Here is a 15,753-nt window from a genome sequence, read left to right on the forward strand (position 1 = left end):
TCTGCTGTTTTTGGGTGGAGTGTTCTATATATGTCTATTAAGTCCAACTGCTTTTGCTTTTCGCTTAATTCCGCTGTTTCCTTGTTGATTTTCTGTCTGGATGATCTGTCCAATGATGTGAGTGGGGTGTTGAGGTCCCCTACTGTTATTGCATTATTTTTAATATCTTCTTTTAGGTTTGTTCATAGTTGCTTTATGAACTTTGATGCTCCTGTGTTGGGTGCATAGATATTTATAAGCATTATTTCTTCTTGATGGAGTGTCCCTTTGATCATTATACATTGCACCTCTTTCTCTCTCTTTACCTGCCTTATCTTGAAGTCTACTTTGTCTGATATAAGTATTGCAACACTTGCTTTCTCTTGTTTGCCATTATCTTGAAGTATCATCTTCCACACCTTACCTCTGACTCTGTATTTGTCATTGGAGCTGAGGTGTGTTTCCTGGAGGCAACAGATTGTTGGGTCTTGTTCTTTAATCCATCTTGCCACTCTGTGCCTTCTTATTGGAGAGTTCTATCCATTTACATTGAAGGTGGTTATCGATGTATGAGGGCTTAATGCTGTCATTATATCACTCGTTTTCTGGTTTTCCTGCATTTCCTTTGTTTCTCGTCCTGTGTGTTTTGGTCTATCCATTGAATGATGCAGTTTTTGATGCTGTGTTTCTTTTTTTTTCCATATTTATTTTTCGTGTCTCTGTTCTGCTTTTTAGTTTAGAGGCTACCCTGAGGTTTGTATTCAGAATCTCGTGCATAACATAGTCCATTGTCTGATGGCCTCTTACTTCCTTCATGTAAACTGATTCAGTCCCTTTCCCACTCCCCTCCTAAGCTATTATTCTCAAATCTTATTCCAACTTGTGCTGTGAGTTTGTGGTTAAAGTGACAAGATTGTCTTTGTTTTTGGTGTTTTCCTTCTCTTTAGCCTAATGCTATAGTTGAATATTTGCTCTCTTATTCTGATTCTGTCTATCTGTCTCCTTACTCTGTGTTTAGTGACCACTTTCTCCCTTTTTTCTCTTTTCAGGTATGAGGGCCTTCTTGAGGACTTATTGTAGGGGAGGTCTCATGGCTACAAAGTCCCTTTGCTTTTGTTTGTCTGTGAAAGATTTGATTTCTCTCTCATATCTGAAAGATATTTTTGCTGGATAGACTATTCTTGGCTGAAGATACTTCTTTTTTAAAGTTTTGAATACATCATTCCAGTCTCTCCTAGCTTGTAAGGTTTCTGCAGAGAAATCTGCTGAAAGTCTAATAGGAGTGCCTTTGTAGGTTTTCTTCTGCCTTGCTGCCCTGAGTATTTTTCTTTCTTTGTCATTCATTTTTGCCAGTTTTACTACTACATGCCTTGCAGTAGGTCTATTTACATTGACAAATCTAGGAGCTCTGAAAGTTTCCTCCACACACATTTCCCTCTCATTCCCTAGATTTGGGAAGTTCTCTGCTATTATTTCTTTGAGGACACTTTCTGCTCCATTCTTCTTCTCTTCACCTTCTGGGATACCTATGATTCTTATGTTGCATTTCCTCATTGAGTTGGATATTTCTCAGAGACTTTTGTCATTTCTTTTTAGTCTTCATTCTCTCCCCTCCTGTCTGGAGCATTTCAACATGTCTATCTTTGATTATGCTGATTCGCTCCACTATGGTGTCCACACGAGCATTCAGGGAATCCATGTTTTGTTTTATCTCTTCTATTGTGTCTTTCATCTCTAATATTTCTGATTGAATCTTCTTTATAGTTTCAATCTCTTTTGTGAAGTAGCTCCTGAACTCGTTGAATTGTTTCTCTATATTCTCTTTTACCTCGTTGAATTTTTTGATGATAGCTATTTCGAATTCATTGTCATTTAGTTTACATATTTCTGTGTCCTCAGGACTGAGTTCTGGGAGCTTGTCGTTTTCTCTCTTGTCTGGAGATTTGATGTGGTGCCTGATGTTGGAAGGACAGGTCTTTCTCATTCTGGTATTATTCGGTTGCAATTACAGCAACCACCGGGTCAGGGTCGAGAGCCACATATTCTGAGCACTCCACCTTCAGCCAAGATTTTGCAGGGCTGGGGAGACGTGCTTTCTCCTGCATGCAGTCCCAGGTATCATGATAAGCTCTTGCTATCTGGTGTCCTGGGATCTTGGTGTGATGAGGTCACCCCGCGTGAAAGCTTTTGCCCCATTTCAGGGCTTCCCTCTAGGCTGCAAGAGCCCAGGAAGTCCTGGGTGATCCCACTGACATGCAATCCCTCCCCGACTCCTTCTCTCATGGAGCCTCCCTCGGCAGTCACTGCAGTCTTCAGAGGAGGGAGTGAAGATCTCTCTTACCCTGTTCCATCTCCTCCAAGGGGGGCTCCAGCCTCTTCGCCCTCCATTGTGTGGCTGCCTGTCTCTCTGAGGTTTTAATGCTCTTAAGGTATTTTCTGTTGGAGTATGGTTGCCCCTTTTTGTTGTATGTTGGTGGGGAGAGAGTCCCAGGCAAGTTCACTCCGCCATGATGCTGATGTCACTTGGGATTATATTTTTAATTTCTCTTTCTGCTACTTGATTGTTAGTGTATACAAACACAACCGATTTTTGTAGATTGATTTTGTTTCCTGTCATTTTACTGTATTCATTTATTATTTCTAAACTCTTTTTGGCAGATCCTTTAGGGTTTTCTCTATATGAAATCATGTCATCTGCCAATAGTGACAGTTTCATGTCTTCCTTTCCAATTTGGATCCCTTTTCTCTCTTTTCCTTGCCTGATTGCTTTGGCTAAGACTTCCAGTACTATGTTAATAAGAGTGGTTACAGTGGGCACCCTTGTCTGGTTCCTGTTCTTACAAGGATAGCTTTGAGTTTTTCCCCATTGAGAATGATTTTAGCTGTGAGTTTGTCATGTATGGCATGTATTATGTTGAGGTGCTTTCCTTCTATACCCATTTCATTCAGAATTTTTATCATCAATGGATGCTGTATCTTGTCAAATGCTTTTGCTGCCTTTATTGAGATGATCATGTGATTTTTATCCTTTGTTAATGTGGTGTATCACACTGATTGATTTGCGGATGGTGAACAATCCTGCATCCCTGGAATAAATCTCATTTGATCATGGCATACGATCTTTTAAATGTATTGTTTTGTTTGATTTGCTAGTGTTTTGTTGAGGATTTTTGCATTGATGTTCATCAGTGATACTGGCTTTTAATCTTCATTTTTTGTGTGTGTTGTCCTTGTCTGATTTTGGTGTCAGGGTAATGCTTGCGTCATAGAATGAGTTAGGAAGATCCCCTCCTCTTCAATTGTTTGGAGGAGTATAAGAAGGATAGGTATTAAGAGTCTTCTTTGAATGTTTGGTAGAATTCACCTGGGAAGTCATCTACTCTTGGCCTTTTTTTGGGGGGAGAGGTTTTGATTACTGTTTTGAGCTCCTTCCTGGTGATTGGTCTATTCAAGTTCTTTATTCTCAGTTCAGTTTTGGAAGGTTGTATGATTCTAAGAATTGATCCATTTCTTCTAGATTATCCAATTTTTTGGCATATAGCTTTGGATAGTATTCTCTTATAATCTTTTGTATTTCTGAGGTGTCCATCTTAATTTGTCTTCTTTCTGTTTTGATTTTATTTATTTGTGCCTTCTCTTCTTTTTGTCTTGGTGAGTGTAACCAAAGGTGTGTCTATCTTGTTCATCTTTTCAAAGAACCAGCTCTGGGTTTCATTGATTTATCTATTGTTTTTAATTCTCTCTTTTATTTATTTCTGACATGATTTTTATTATTTCCTTCCTCCTACTGATTTTGTGCTTGCTTCTTCTTTTTCCAGTTCCATTAGGTGCACTGTTAGATGGTTTATTTCAGATTTTTCTTGTTTGTTGAGGTACACTTGTCTTGGTACAAACTTCCCTCTAAGAGCTGCTTTTGCTATATCCCACCAATTTTGCATGTCATATTTTCGTTTTCAATCGTCTCCAGGTATTTTTTAATTTCTCCTTTGATTTCTTCATTGACCCAATCGTTGTTCAGTAGCATTTTGTTTAGTCTCCACATTTTTGTGTCTTTTCTGATTTTCTTCCTGTATTTGGTTTCTAGTTTCACAGTGTTTTGGTCAGAAAAGATGCTTAGTATTATTTCAGTCTTCTTAAAATTGTTGAGTCTTCTTTTGCAGCCTAATATGTGGTCATTCCTGGACAATATTCCAAGTGCATTTTAAAAGAATGTGAATTCTGTGGGTTTTGGATGGAATGTTCTGTATACATCTACTAACTCAACTTTATCTAAAGTGTTGTTTTAGGCCTCTGTTTCCTTATTCATCTTCTCTTTTGATGAGCTTTCCATTGTTATAAGTGAAATGTTACTGTCCCCTCCTATTGTATTGCTGTATATTTCTCTTTTCATTTCTGATATTAATTGCTTTTGATATTGAGGTGCTCCTACATTGAGTGCACAGATATTTACAAGTGTTATATCCTCTTCTTGGCTTTTTCCCTTTATCATTATGTAGTGACCTTCTTTGTCTCTTGGTACCATTTTTGTTTGAAAGACTGTTTTTTCTGATATACCTATTGCTACCCCAGCTTTTTTTTCATTGCCACTTGCACGGAGGATCATTTTCCATCCCCTCACTTTCAGTTTGTGAGTCTGGTTAGGTCTGAAGTCTCTTGTAGGTAGCTTATATATGGGTCTTGATTTTTTGTCCAATAGGCCACCCTGTGCCTTTTGATTGGAGCATTTGGTCCGGTGACATTTAAAGTAGCTATTGATAAGTATGTTCTTGCCATTTTGTTACTTTTTTCTGGTTGTTTTAGTAGTTCTTCTCTCTTCCTTTCTTCTTCTCTTCCTCTCTTCCCTTGTGGTTTGATGGCTTTCTTTAGTATTATGTTTGGGTTTCTTTCTCTTAATTTTATTTTTCTGGTTCTGTTTGTTTCTAGTCTGTGAATACCGTGAAGTTCTTATATAATAACCTATGTATGCAGCAATGTGTATTAAGTTGATGGTCTCTTTAGTTTGACCTCTTCTCATAGCTCTACTATTTTGCTCCCCTGCTCCCTCATTGTATGATTTTTATATCACATATAACCTCTTTGTGCATGTATATCTGTTACCCTCTTATCATTGAAATAGTACTTTTCACACTTTTCTCTTTTGCTCTTCATATTATCTTCATAGGTTGTTGATCTGCTAGCTGTACTGTATTTTTGCCTTTACCAGTGATTTTATTGCTTTTTTTTGGTATAATCTTATTCCTATCTATGGTCTGCTCTTTCCCAGTTAAATAAGTCCTTTTAGCATTTTTTGTAAGACTAATTTCTTGGTAATAAACTCACTGAATTTTTGCTTGTCTGGGAAACTCTTTATCTTTCCTTCCATTCTGAATGATACCTTGCCAGGTAGAGTATTCTTGGCTGTAGGTTTTTTCCTTTCAGCACTTTAAATGTATCCTGCTCCTCCCTTCTAGCCTGTAAGTTTTCTGCTGAGAAGTCAGCTGAAAGGCTTATGGGGTTTCCTTTGTATGTAACTTGTTGGCTTTCTCTTGTGGCCTTTAGGATTCTCTCTTTATCTCTCATTCTCGACATTTCAATTGTAATGTATCTTGGTGTTGTCCTCTTTGGGTTTCTCTTGTTTGGTGCGCTCTGTGCTTCCTGTACCTGAATGTCTGTTTCCTTCCTTACATTAGGAAAGTTTTCAGCTATTATTTCTTCTAATAGATTCTTTGCCCCTCTGTCTCTCTTTTCTTCTAGGACAACCACAATACAAATGTGAATGCACTTGATCTTGTCTCAGAGGTTCCTTAGACGTTTCTCATTCTTAATTCTTTCTTGTTTTATCTGTTCATTGTGGTTGATTTCCTCTAGTCTTTGTCCAGCACCCTGATCCCTTCTTTTGTTTCATCTACTCTGCTGTTGAGTGCTTCTTGGGAATTTCTCATTTCCAGTATTGTTGTCTTCATTTCTGATTTTTTTAAAAATCACATCCAATTCTTAGTTGAAGTGCTCACTGAGTTCATCCATTCTTCTCCCAAGATCAGTGAGCATCCTTCTTACATTTTGTTTGAAGCCTTTGTCAGATAGATTGTTTATTTCTGTCTCAATTAGTTCTTTTTGGGGTGGTGGGTGTTGTCTTGTTTCCTTACTTGGAACGTATTCCTGTTTTGTTTGTTTGTCTGTTTTGATGAGGAAGATTGGCCCAGAGGTAACATCTGTTGCCAATCTTCCTCTTTTGTTTTTCTCCAAACCCCCAGTACTAGTTTTATAGCCTAATTGTAAGTTACTGTAGTTCTTCCATGTGGGATGTCACCACAGCATGGCTTGCGAAGCAATGTGTAGGTCTAGGCCCAGAATCCAAACTGATGAACCCTGGCCCACCAAAGTGGACTGCATGAACTTAACCACTCGGCCACAGTGCAGGCCTCTGGAATGTATTCCTTTGCCTCCTCATTTTGCCTCTTCCTCTCTGCTTATATATATGTATTAGGTACATCAGTTGCATCTCCTGATCTTGGAGAGGTGGCCTTATATAAGACCACCTTATGCCCACCTTATGAGGACCAGCAGTGTGTTTCCCTCTCTCCACCAGTTCCAAATGTTCCAGGAATGTCCTCTGTGTGGGCTACGTGTCCTTCTGTTGTGGCAGGGTTGCTCTCACTTCAGGTGCAAGTGGAGTCTAGGCTGTCCAGCTGGCCAGCTTGTAGTAGTCCTCAGCTGTGCATGTCTGCTGTGGACCTTTCAGTCACTTGATCGGACATGGGGAGCCCCAGCACAGTTGGCTGGAAGGTCTAATAGCACATTCCCCTGTTGCAGTTTTTCTATTCAGTGAGTGGTCTCCCAACATGGCTGGTACATAGGCTCAGGGGATTACAATTGCTATAGGCCTCAGGCCTGGCGGGCTCTTGTCAGCTCTGTCAGGATTGCAGCTAAGATGGGCTGGCCTCAGGCACAAGAGTACCCAGCCATTTCATGCTTTGGACAGTGTGGTTTATCCCCTATGTGGCAGTTTGAGAAGGACTAGTTTTCTGCAGCTGACAAGCCCCACCACCCACAGGGGCACAGAAGCCATCAACACAGTCTTGCCCATGCACATGCCCCAATCCCTGAAGCAGACCCAGGTGTCCCACTGCAGAGGTCCCACACACTTGACCAATGCCCCATACACACTTCCTGCTCCTTGCACACAACCTGCCCTGCAGTAGTGATGCACAAGCCTGTCTGCAGAGGATCCAAGCACCCAGCCTATACAGACCCACCAGTTACCTGAGGACTGGCTCTTGGGTGGGGCTAATCCCAAGGGCAGGCTGCCTTCCTTGGCTGAGCTGCATTAAATCAGCGTTCTAGTGGGTAGAGCAGACCCTGGGCTAACAGGCCTGGAGAAGAACTCCAATGGCATCTGCCTGCATCTGTGTCAGCCGGCCTGCACTAGGTTACCATAAAGGTTGCCGCCAATGTCTCTGTCCCTGGGGAGGTCTCACCTCTCGCCAAGATTCTCCTAGAGCCTGTCAGGGAAGACTCTTTTCATCAAAGGACTGTATACTTTTCTTTCTGGTGATTTCACGTTGCTATCCAAAAGTGGTGAATTTGTGCGTGGGCCCTTTAAAAGCTGGCTTTTTTTCCCTTGTGTGTGATACCTTGTCTGAGGGTATTCACCGTTGTTGGTAGTACCCAGCAAAACCAGATATTATTACATTCATCTCAGTTGTGGTGAGTCCAAAAGACGCTTATGGCAGTAGAGCTCCCCTGCTCAGGTCACCCACTTCTCCAGGGAAGGCTTCGTACTTTAGGATTGCTCCTGGCTGACTGTGAAGTGCTGCAGCTTGCAAAGGGTGCTTTTTTTTCCCTCCAGAAAGGAATTTTTACCTCTTCCACCTCAGTCAGGACTATCGCTTGTTCCAGAGGTTCTTTTCATCCAGCTTTCAGTTCTCTCACCAGGGTAATTTTTCCAAGAGTAGTTGTAAATTTGTTGCCTCCATGGGACGTGGTGAGTTCAGAGTCTGCCTATGCCATGAGTTCATTTTTGTGGATGGTGCATGATAATGGTCTACTTTCATTCTTTTGCATGTGGCTGTCCAGTTTTCCCAACACCATTTATTGAAGATACGTTCCTTTCTCCATGCTATATTCTTGGCTCCTTTGTCAAACAGTAACTGTCCATAGATGGCTTGTTTTGTTCCTGGGCTTTCAATTCTTTTCCATTAGTCTTTGCTTCTGTTTTTGTGCCAGTAGCATGCTGTTTTGATTACTATAGCTTTGTAGTATATTCTGAAGTCAGGGATTCTGATGCCTCCAGTTTTCTTGTTTCTTTTTCCTCAGGATTGCTTTGGCTATTTCAAGGTCTTTTGTTGTTCCATATAAATTTGAGGATTGTTTGTTCTATTTCCATCAAGAATGTCATTGGGATTCTGATTGGGATTGCATTGAATCTGTAGACTGCTTTAGGTAATATGGAGATTTCAACTTTGTTTCTTCTTCTAATCTATGAGCATGGAGTATCTTTCCATTTCTTTATATTTTCTACAATTTCTTTCAATAATGTCTTATAGTCTTCAGTGTATAGGTCTTTCACCTCTTTGGTTAAATTCATGCCTAGATATTTTATTCTGTTGCGATTGTAAATGGGATTGTATTCTTGACTTCTCTTTCTGCTAATTCATTAATAGTGTATAGAAATGGAACTGACTTTCATAAATTGATTTTGTACCCTGCAACTTTGCTGCAGTTGTTGATTATTTCTAATGGTTTTCTGATGGATTCTTCAGGGTTTTCTATATATAGAATCATGTTTTCTGCAAACAGCAAGAGTTTTATTTCTTCCTTTCCAATTTGGGTTCCTTCTTTTTTTGTCTTGCCTAATTGCTCTAGCCAAAATCTCCAGTACTATGTTGAATAGGAGTGGTAAGAATGGACACCCTTGACTTCTTCCTGTTCTCAGGGGGATGTCTTTCAGTTTTTCACCACTATGTATGATGTTGGCTGTGAGTTTGTCATCTATGACCTTTATGATGTTGAGATATTTTCCTTGTATGCTGATTATATTGAGAGTTTTTATCATAAATGGATGTGGGATCTTGTCAAATGCTTTGTCTGCATCTCTTGAAATATGTGATTTTTACCCCTCATTTTGTTACTGTATCACACTGATTGATTTGAAGATGTTGAGGTACAGGTATAAATCTCACTTGATAGTGGAGTATGATCCTTTTAACAGTTTGCTGTATTCGATTTGCCAGTATTTTGTGGAGGATTTTTGCATCTATGTTCTTCAGCAACAGTGGCCTGTAATTTTCCTTCTTTGTTTTGTCCTTCTCTGGTTTTGGTATCAGGATGATGCTGGCTTCATAGAATGAGTTAGGAAGCATTCTGTCTTCTTCACTTTTTTGGAATACTTTGAGAAGGATAGCTGTTAAATCTTCTTTGAATGTTTGGTAGAATTCTACGGAGAAGCCATCTGGTCCTGGACTTTTGTTTTTGGGAAATTTTTTATTACTGCTTCAATCTGTTTCCTTGGGATTAGTCTATTCAGATTCTCTATTTCTTCTGGATTCAGTTTTGGGAGGTTGTATGAGTCTAAGAAGTTATCCATTTCTTTTATGTTATTCACTTGGTGAGCATATAGTTTTTGATAGTATTCTCTTATAATCCTTTGTATTTCTGTACTATCCATTGTAATTTCTCATCTTTCATTTCTAATTTCATTTATTTGAAACTTCTGTCTTTGTTTCTTCATGAGCCTGGCTAAGAGTTTGTCAATTTTATCTTCTCCAGGAACCAGCTTTTAGTTTCATTGATCCTTTCTATTGTTTTTTTCATTTTAGTCTCCATTTCTTTATTTCTGCTGTAATTTTTATTATTTCCCTCATTCTGCTGACTTTGGGCATCACTTGTTCTTCTCTTTCTACTTCTGTTAGATGTACTTTAAGATTACTTATTTCAGATTTTTCTTGTTTCTTCAAGTGGGCCTGTGTTGCTCTGAATTTCCTCTTAGAACTGCTTTTACTGTATTCCATAAGAATTGATATGTTACGTTTTCACTTTCCTTTGTCTCAAGGTATTTTTAAATACTTCATTGATGCAGTGGTTGTTCAATAGCATGTTGTTTTGTCTCTACATATTTGTGACTTTCCCAGCTTTTTTCTTGTAGCTGATTTCTAGTTTCATAGCATCGTGGTCGGAAATGATGCCTGATATGATTTCAGTCTTCTTAAATTTATTGAGGCTTGCCTTGTTTCCCAACATATGGTCTATCATTGAGAATGTTCCATGTGCACTTGAGAAGAATGTGTATTCTGCTGTTTTGTGATGGAATTTTCTCTCTATATATATATCTATTAAATCCATCAGATCAAGTGTTTCATTTAAATCCACTATTCCTTGTTGACTTTCTGTCTGGGTGATTTATCCATTAATTTAAGTGAGGTGTTGAAGTCCCCTAGTATTGTGTTGCTGTTAATTTCTCCCTTTAGGTCTGTTAATAGTTTTTATATGCTTTGGTGCTCCTGTTTAGGTGCATATATATTCATAAGTGTTATGTCCTCTTGGTGGAAAGTCCTTTTTCCCGTTATATACTGCTCCTCTCTCTTTCATTGTCTTTTTTATGTTCAAGTCTGTTTTGCCGGATATAAGTATGGCAACACTGGCTTTCTTCAATTTGCCATTTGCTTCAAGTATCGTCTTCCATCCTTTCACTCTGAGTCTATGTTTGTCTTTAGAGCTGAGATGTGTTTCCTGGAGGCAGCATATCATTGGGTTTTGATTTTTAATCCATCCAGCTACTTTGTGTCTTTTGATTGGAGAATTCAGTCCATTTACATTTAGAGTGGTTATTGATCTATTTGGGCTAAATACTGAGATTTTATCTCTTGTTTTCTGATTGTTCTATGTTCCCACTGTTTCTCTTCCTTTGTATTTCTGACTGCCATTTCATTCTGGTGGTTTTCTGTAGAGACTCTCTTAGTTTTCTCTTTATGAATTGTGGCTCTGCTCTGATGTTTTGTTTAGTGATTACCATGTGGTTTTTAGCAATGATGTCATAGATGAGCTCATCCCTTTTCTGATAGCTTCTTATCTCCGTTAACTTAATTAGGTTCCATCCCTTTCCTCTTCTGAATTATTGTTGTCAGAAATTATTCTGTTTTGTGTTGTGAGTTTGTGACTAAGTTGAAGTGTTTATAGTTCCTTTTGATGCTTTCCTTCCCTTTATCTTTTAATTTATAGATAACTGTTTGCTTTACTGTTCTAAAAGAAAGCTGCAGTTTTTTGATTTTGCCTGTCTATTTTACTTGTTGCTCAAAGCTTTGTAGATGTTGGCCTTTTTGTTTCAGGTCTGAAGGCATGCTTAATCATTTCTTAGGGGCAGTCTAGTGGTGATGAACTCCCTCAGCTTTTGTTTATCTGGGGAAGCTTCTATTTCTCCAACATATTTGAAGGATACTTTCACTGCATCCAGTCATCTGGGCTTAACGTTGCTTGTCTTTCAGTATTTTGAATCTATCATGCCATTCTCTTCTTACTGGTAAGGTTTCGGCCAAGAAATTCACTGAAAGCCTGATAGAGGTTTCTTTGTAGGTTATTTTCTTCTACCTTGCTTCCCTTAATATTCTTTCTTTGTCAGTAACTTTACCAGTTTGAGGACTATAAGCCTTGGAGAAGGTCTTTTAAGCATTGATTTAATTAAGAGTTCTATTGCCTTCGTGGACTTGTAAGTCCAGTTCCTTCCCCAGGCTTGGGAAACTGTCAGCTTTTATTTCTTTGAACAAGCTCTCTGCTCCTTTCTCCCTCTCATTTCCCTCTGTAATACCTGTAGTCCTTATGTTGCTTTTCCAAATTACATCACATATTTCTCGAAGAATTCCTCCATTTTTTAAGAATCTTACTTGTCTCTCCTCCTCCACCTGAAGCATTTCTATATTTCTATCCTCTAAATCACTAAGTCTTTCCTCCATGACATCATCTCAAGTTTGAAAGCATTCTGGATTATGTTTTATTTAATTAATTGTATTCTTCATGTCCAGCATTTCTGCTTTTTTAAAAATAGTTTCAATCCCTTTGGTGAAGTATTCCATCTTCTCATTAATTTTATCTTTGAACTCATTGAACTATCCTTCTGATTTTTCTTGCAACTCGTTGAGTTTCCTTATGACAACTATTTTCTAATCCGTGTCATTTAGATTGTCCATTTCTGTTACTTTAGGCTTGGATTCTGGAGAATTGTCATTTTCTTTCTGCTCTGGATTGTTGCTGTAGTTTCTCCTGGTGTTTGATGAAGTAATCTTCATCTGGCACTTTTGTGGTAGCATCAGTTGGCAGATTTCACCTGCTACCGCTGGGAGAGAGCAGGAGCTGAATTGCTGATCCCACCCTCTCTGCTGGAACTTGTGGGGGTACAATGGGTGCTGGAGCTGGCTGGGAAAGTGTTCACACGGGTGCATAGACCTGCCATTGCCTCCTCTTAAGCTCACTGTGCTTGGTGGCTCGGGCTTCAGTGGCACATCCAAGCCTGGCCCACTCCTTGGGACCACAGTGGCATGGTGGATTCTCCTAATGAATGGGAAAACAATCATGTGTGGGCTGTGTATCTAGTTTTAAATAAATGTTATATTTCCCATGGAGTTGTCATGGGCACTAAGAAGTGGCACTGTCTGAAAAACGTAGTGTAAATGTTTCATAGAATGTTCATAGGGCAGCTGGAATATTCTCAAATTCAAATTTGTATAAAAGCACCCCTCTGAATTCCAATTATTAGGGCTTCAGTTTAAAGTTTTCCTTAGTATTAATTAGCTTTTAAGATGTTTCACAGTTGTCCATATTCTGACTCACAGTGACAGTATATATGACCTCTTATATGTGCCTGGATTCTGATAGGGTGGGCCCAGTACTTTTGCTCTTTAAAATTAGATTGTTCTTTTCATATAATTTTGGTTCAATATGTCAATCAAGGAAAGATGTAAATTAAGAACCAATAATCAGATCTTTGACCATTGTCGTAGTTATGTTCATAGCCTCTGAAAGTCAAAGTTTGGAAATGGAACAGAAAGCATAAAAGGGCCCTTATTGTATGCTCGCCGGAAAAGAAGACGTTAAAACTGATCAGCAGTATTCTGAAACAAATAGCCAGGAATTCTGAAAGAAGTAGCCACCCTCAGATTTCCCTCATGGGTGTTCCTCAGTCATATGTTGTAATTCACATTCCGTCAATGCTGGCTCTACAGTCTGTGTTCTTGAAGTCATCTGTTCCCAGACCCTGGAGTCCTGGAATCCCGGTGTCAGGTGCCTGCTCTCTGGTAACGTCTGCTTATTCTAGGAAGGCTGTAAGCCTGAGTCTGTTCTTGTGTCCCTTTCTCAGGCTGTCCTTCTCTGATGTTGTTTTGCAGAAGATCTGTTCTCTGGTCTATAGCTTCTAGCAGACATCTTCAGGCAAAAATGAAGGGAGCAGAGAACCCATGTGTTGATGACAAGGCTGGTTAACTTACTACAGTAGCTAACATAGTCAGGATGGAGGAGAGTGGAATCTCTATGTGGATGAGGGACCTAAGTGCTTGGGTCCCCATAATTATTCCATGAAGACCTCACTGATAATTAACCTGAGGAGAAAAAGGACTAATGGACAGTGAAACACTGATGAATCTGTTTTGTAAAGCGTGTACCCAAGAGGCTGCAAATTGACATAAGTGTTTTAAGCCAAGGAATAAAATATTCTTAGAAGCCAGTTTGTGGACAGTCTCCATGTTGAGCTGTGCACTTGAATTCGAGTGTGCTTTTCCTCACTTTGCAAGAGTATCCAAGTTGCTGAAACTGTATTCATATTGATAACTCTTTCCCTATGTAAAACCAAGATTAAATCCTCTTATTTATTCATCAGTTTACCACACCACATGGGTCCAATAATTGAGCACATGAAGAAAATATGAAGCATGTTAGTTCCACCTCTATATTCTTAACATTCTTCACAGCTTGAGAGTGCCATGTCATGGGTTATGGGGGTCGGGGGCCAGCCTTCGGTGTTACCCAGCAGTCAAGAAGACAGAAGGTCAATTTTATTCTTCTGAATTTGGGACTCAGTACCATAAAATAGCAACATCAAAGAGCTATCGCTCTACATCAGTACAGGTTCCTGAGGATTAGCATGGTCACGGTGATGGCCACGTTATTAATCAAACGAACTTTCCTTTACATGGCACAGCAGAAGGGAACATAAACATTCAGCATTTTCAGGTGTTTTTAGAAGTGAGGAATCTCTTATCATTCTATTCATTTGCTTATAATTGTCTATGGTTTTAATATTTCCAAGAATGGCAAAAAAGCTCGTAAGCGGATCGAGCCCATTAAGATTACTCATTTCACTTAGGTGAGATAATAACTCTCTACCATTGGGTAGAACAGGCAGAAAGAAATAATGACTTTTTAGTGAATCATGTTGAAAACAGACTGTTATCGAAAGATCATTTCTCTTCAAAGCTAACAATTTTTCCCTCTGTGATACATATATCTTTAAAAAATTATCAATTTTAATATATGTCAATATGTAGGAATTTTAAATGTGCATGCATACATACAGTTTTATTATCACAAATGAAAATCTAAAGCTTTAAACTTTAGTATTTAAAATATAATTTTATCAAGAATGAGACAATATTCCTAGTACATTGATTTCAACCACTTAATTTGAATGACATGAAGAAAAAATGTGTCTCTATAGACAAGAAAATGTAAGCAACAACAACTGTTGTTGAGGGACTTTCACTCTGTGTTTTTAATCAAATTAATCTCCTCAGGCTGTTCCATTCAATTCCTTCTGTTCCATATCAGTCTAGGGGAAGGTGTTTTGGAGCACCAGCTCGGCCTCCTCCATTCATTGATCAATGAATAACGTTTCTGCTCTGCTATTCCGATCTGGGTCTTGCTCTCTTAGCACCAGTGGCTCTGGGCAGAAGGACCCATTTGTAGGTTACTGGCCCCTTGGGGCTCAGTAAGAAAATATGGTGACTGGCAGAATTGGAATAGTCTCTGACTCCTCTCTTTGATTCTGGCCTCTCGGCTCCCAACACATGAAGCGGTGGGCTGCGGAAGCTTGTCCCAGGCTGACTCACCCACCTTGTTGGAGGCCTGCAAATGGGAGGGAAACCAGGACTGTCCTGCCTGGTGTTTGACCACTGGACTCTCCCCACTGTTACTATGTCCGGCACCAGTGACCACACTTAGTCTTTTGTCTTCTGCCGCTTGGTTCGAGTCAAGGGGGATCTCCTTCGAGCCAACATAAGGTCTACCTTCTGTTTGGCATCACAACAGCGTGTGTGTGCACACGCAGGACTGAGCGAGAAGAGGGGCTTCTCCCCAGAAACAGACTGAGGGAGCCGCTCTCCCCAAGAAGGGTTTTGCCCGCCCCTTGAGGGAGCACCTCTCCTGAGGACTGGTACCCAGTTGGCGAGGAACCGACTGGGTGAGGAATCAGGGACGCCTGATCACCCCAGGTCAGTTGGGGGCACCCAGCCCTCACAGCAAAGATGCCTCAGTGGGAGGTTCTGAGGTGGTGTTGGAAGCTGGTAAGAACAGCTGTGGGGATTTTTGTTCTGTCTTTGTCTTTGCACTAACATTCTTCCACTAGGACTGGCTGGGGGGGATGGACTTTGTATGAAATGACTACATCTTATGCCTCATCGTATTTTGAATTATTTTGTGGCAATAAATATTGTGTCTCACTGGGGAAATGTTTCCTTTGCCTGATATTGTGAGGGCCTATAAATCCACCCTTCAGGAATTGGTAACTAATCATGGCAAAGGAGATCTCACTTTAAA

Source organism: Equus asinus, chromosome 25 (assembly GCF_041296235.1).
Source record: "Equus asinus isolate D_3611 breed Donkey chromosome 25, EquAss-T2T_v2, whole genome shotgun sequence".
Lineage (NCBI taxonomy): Eukaryota > Metazoa > Chordata > Mammalia > Perissodactyla > Equidae > Equus > Equus asinus.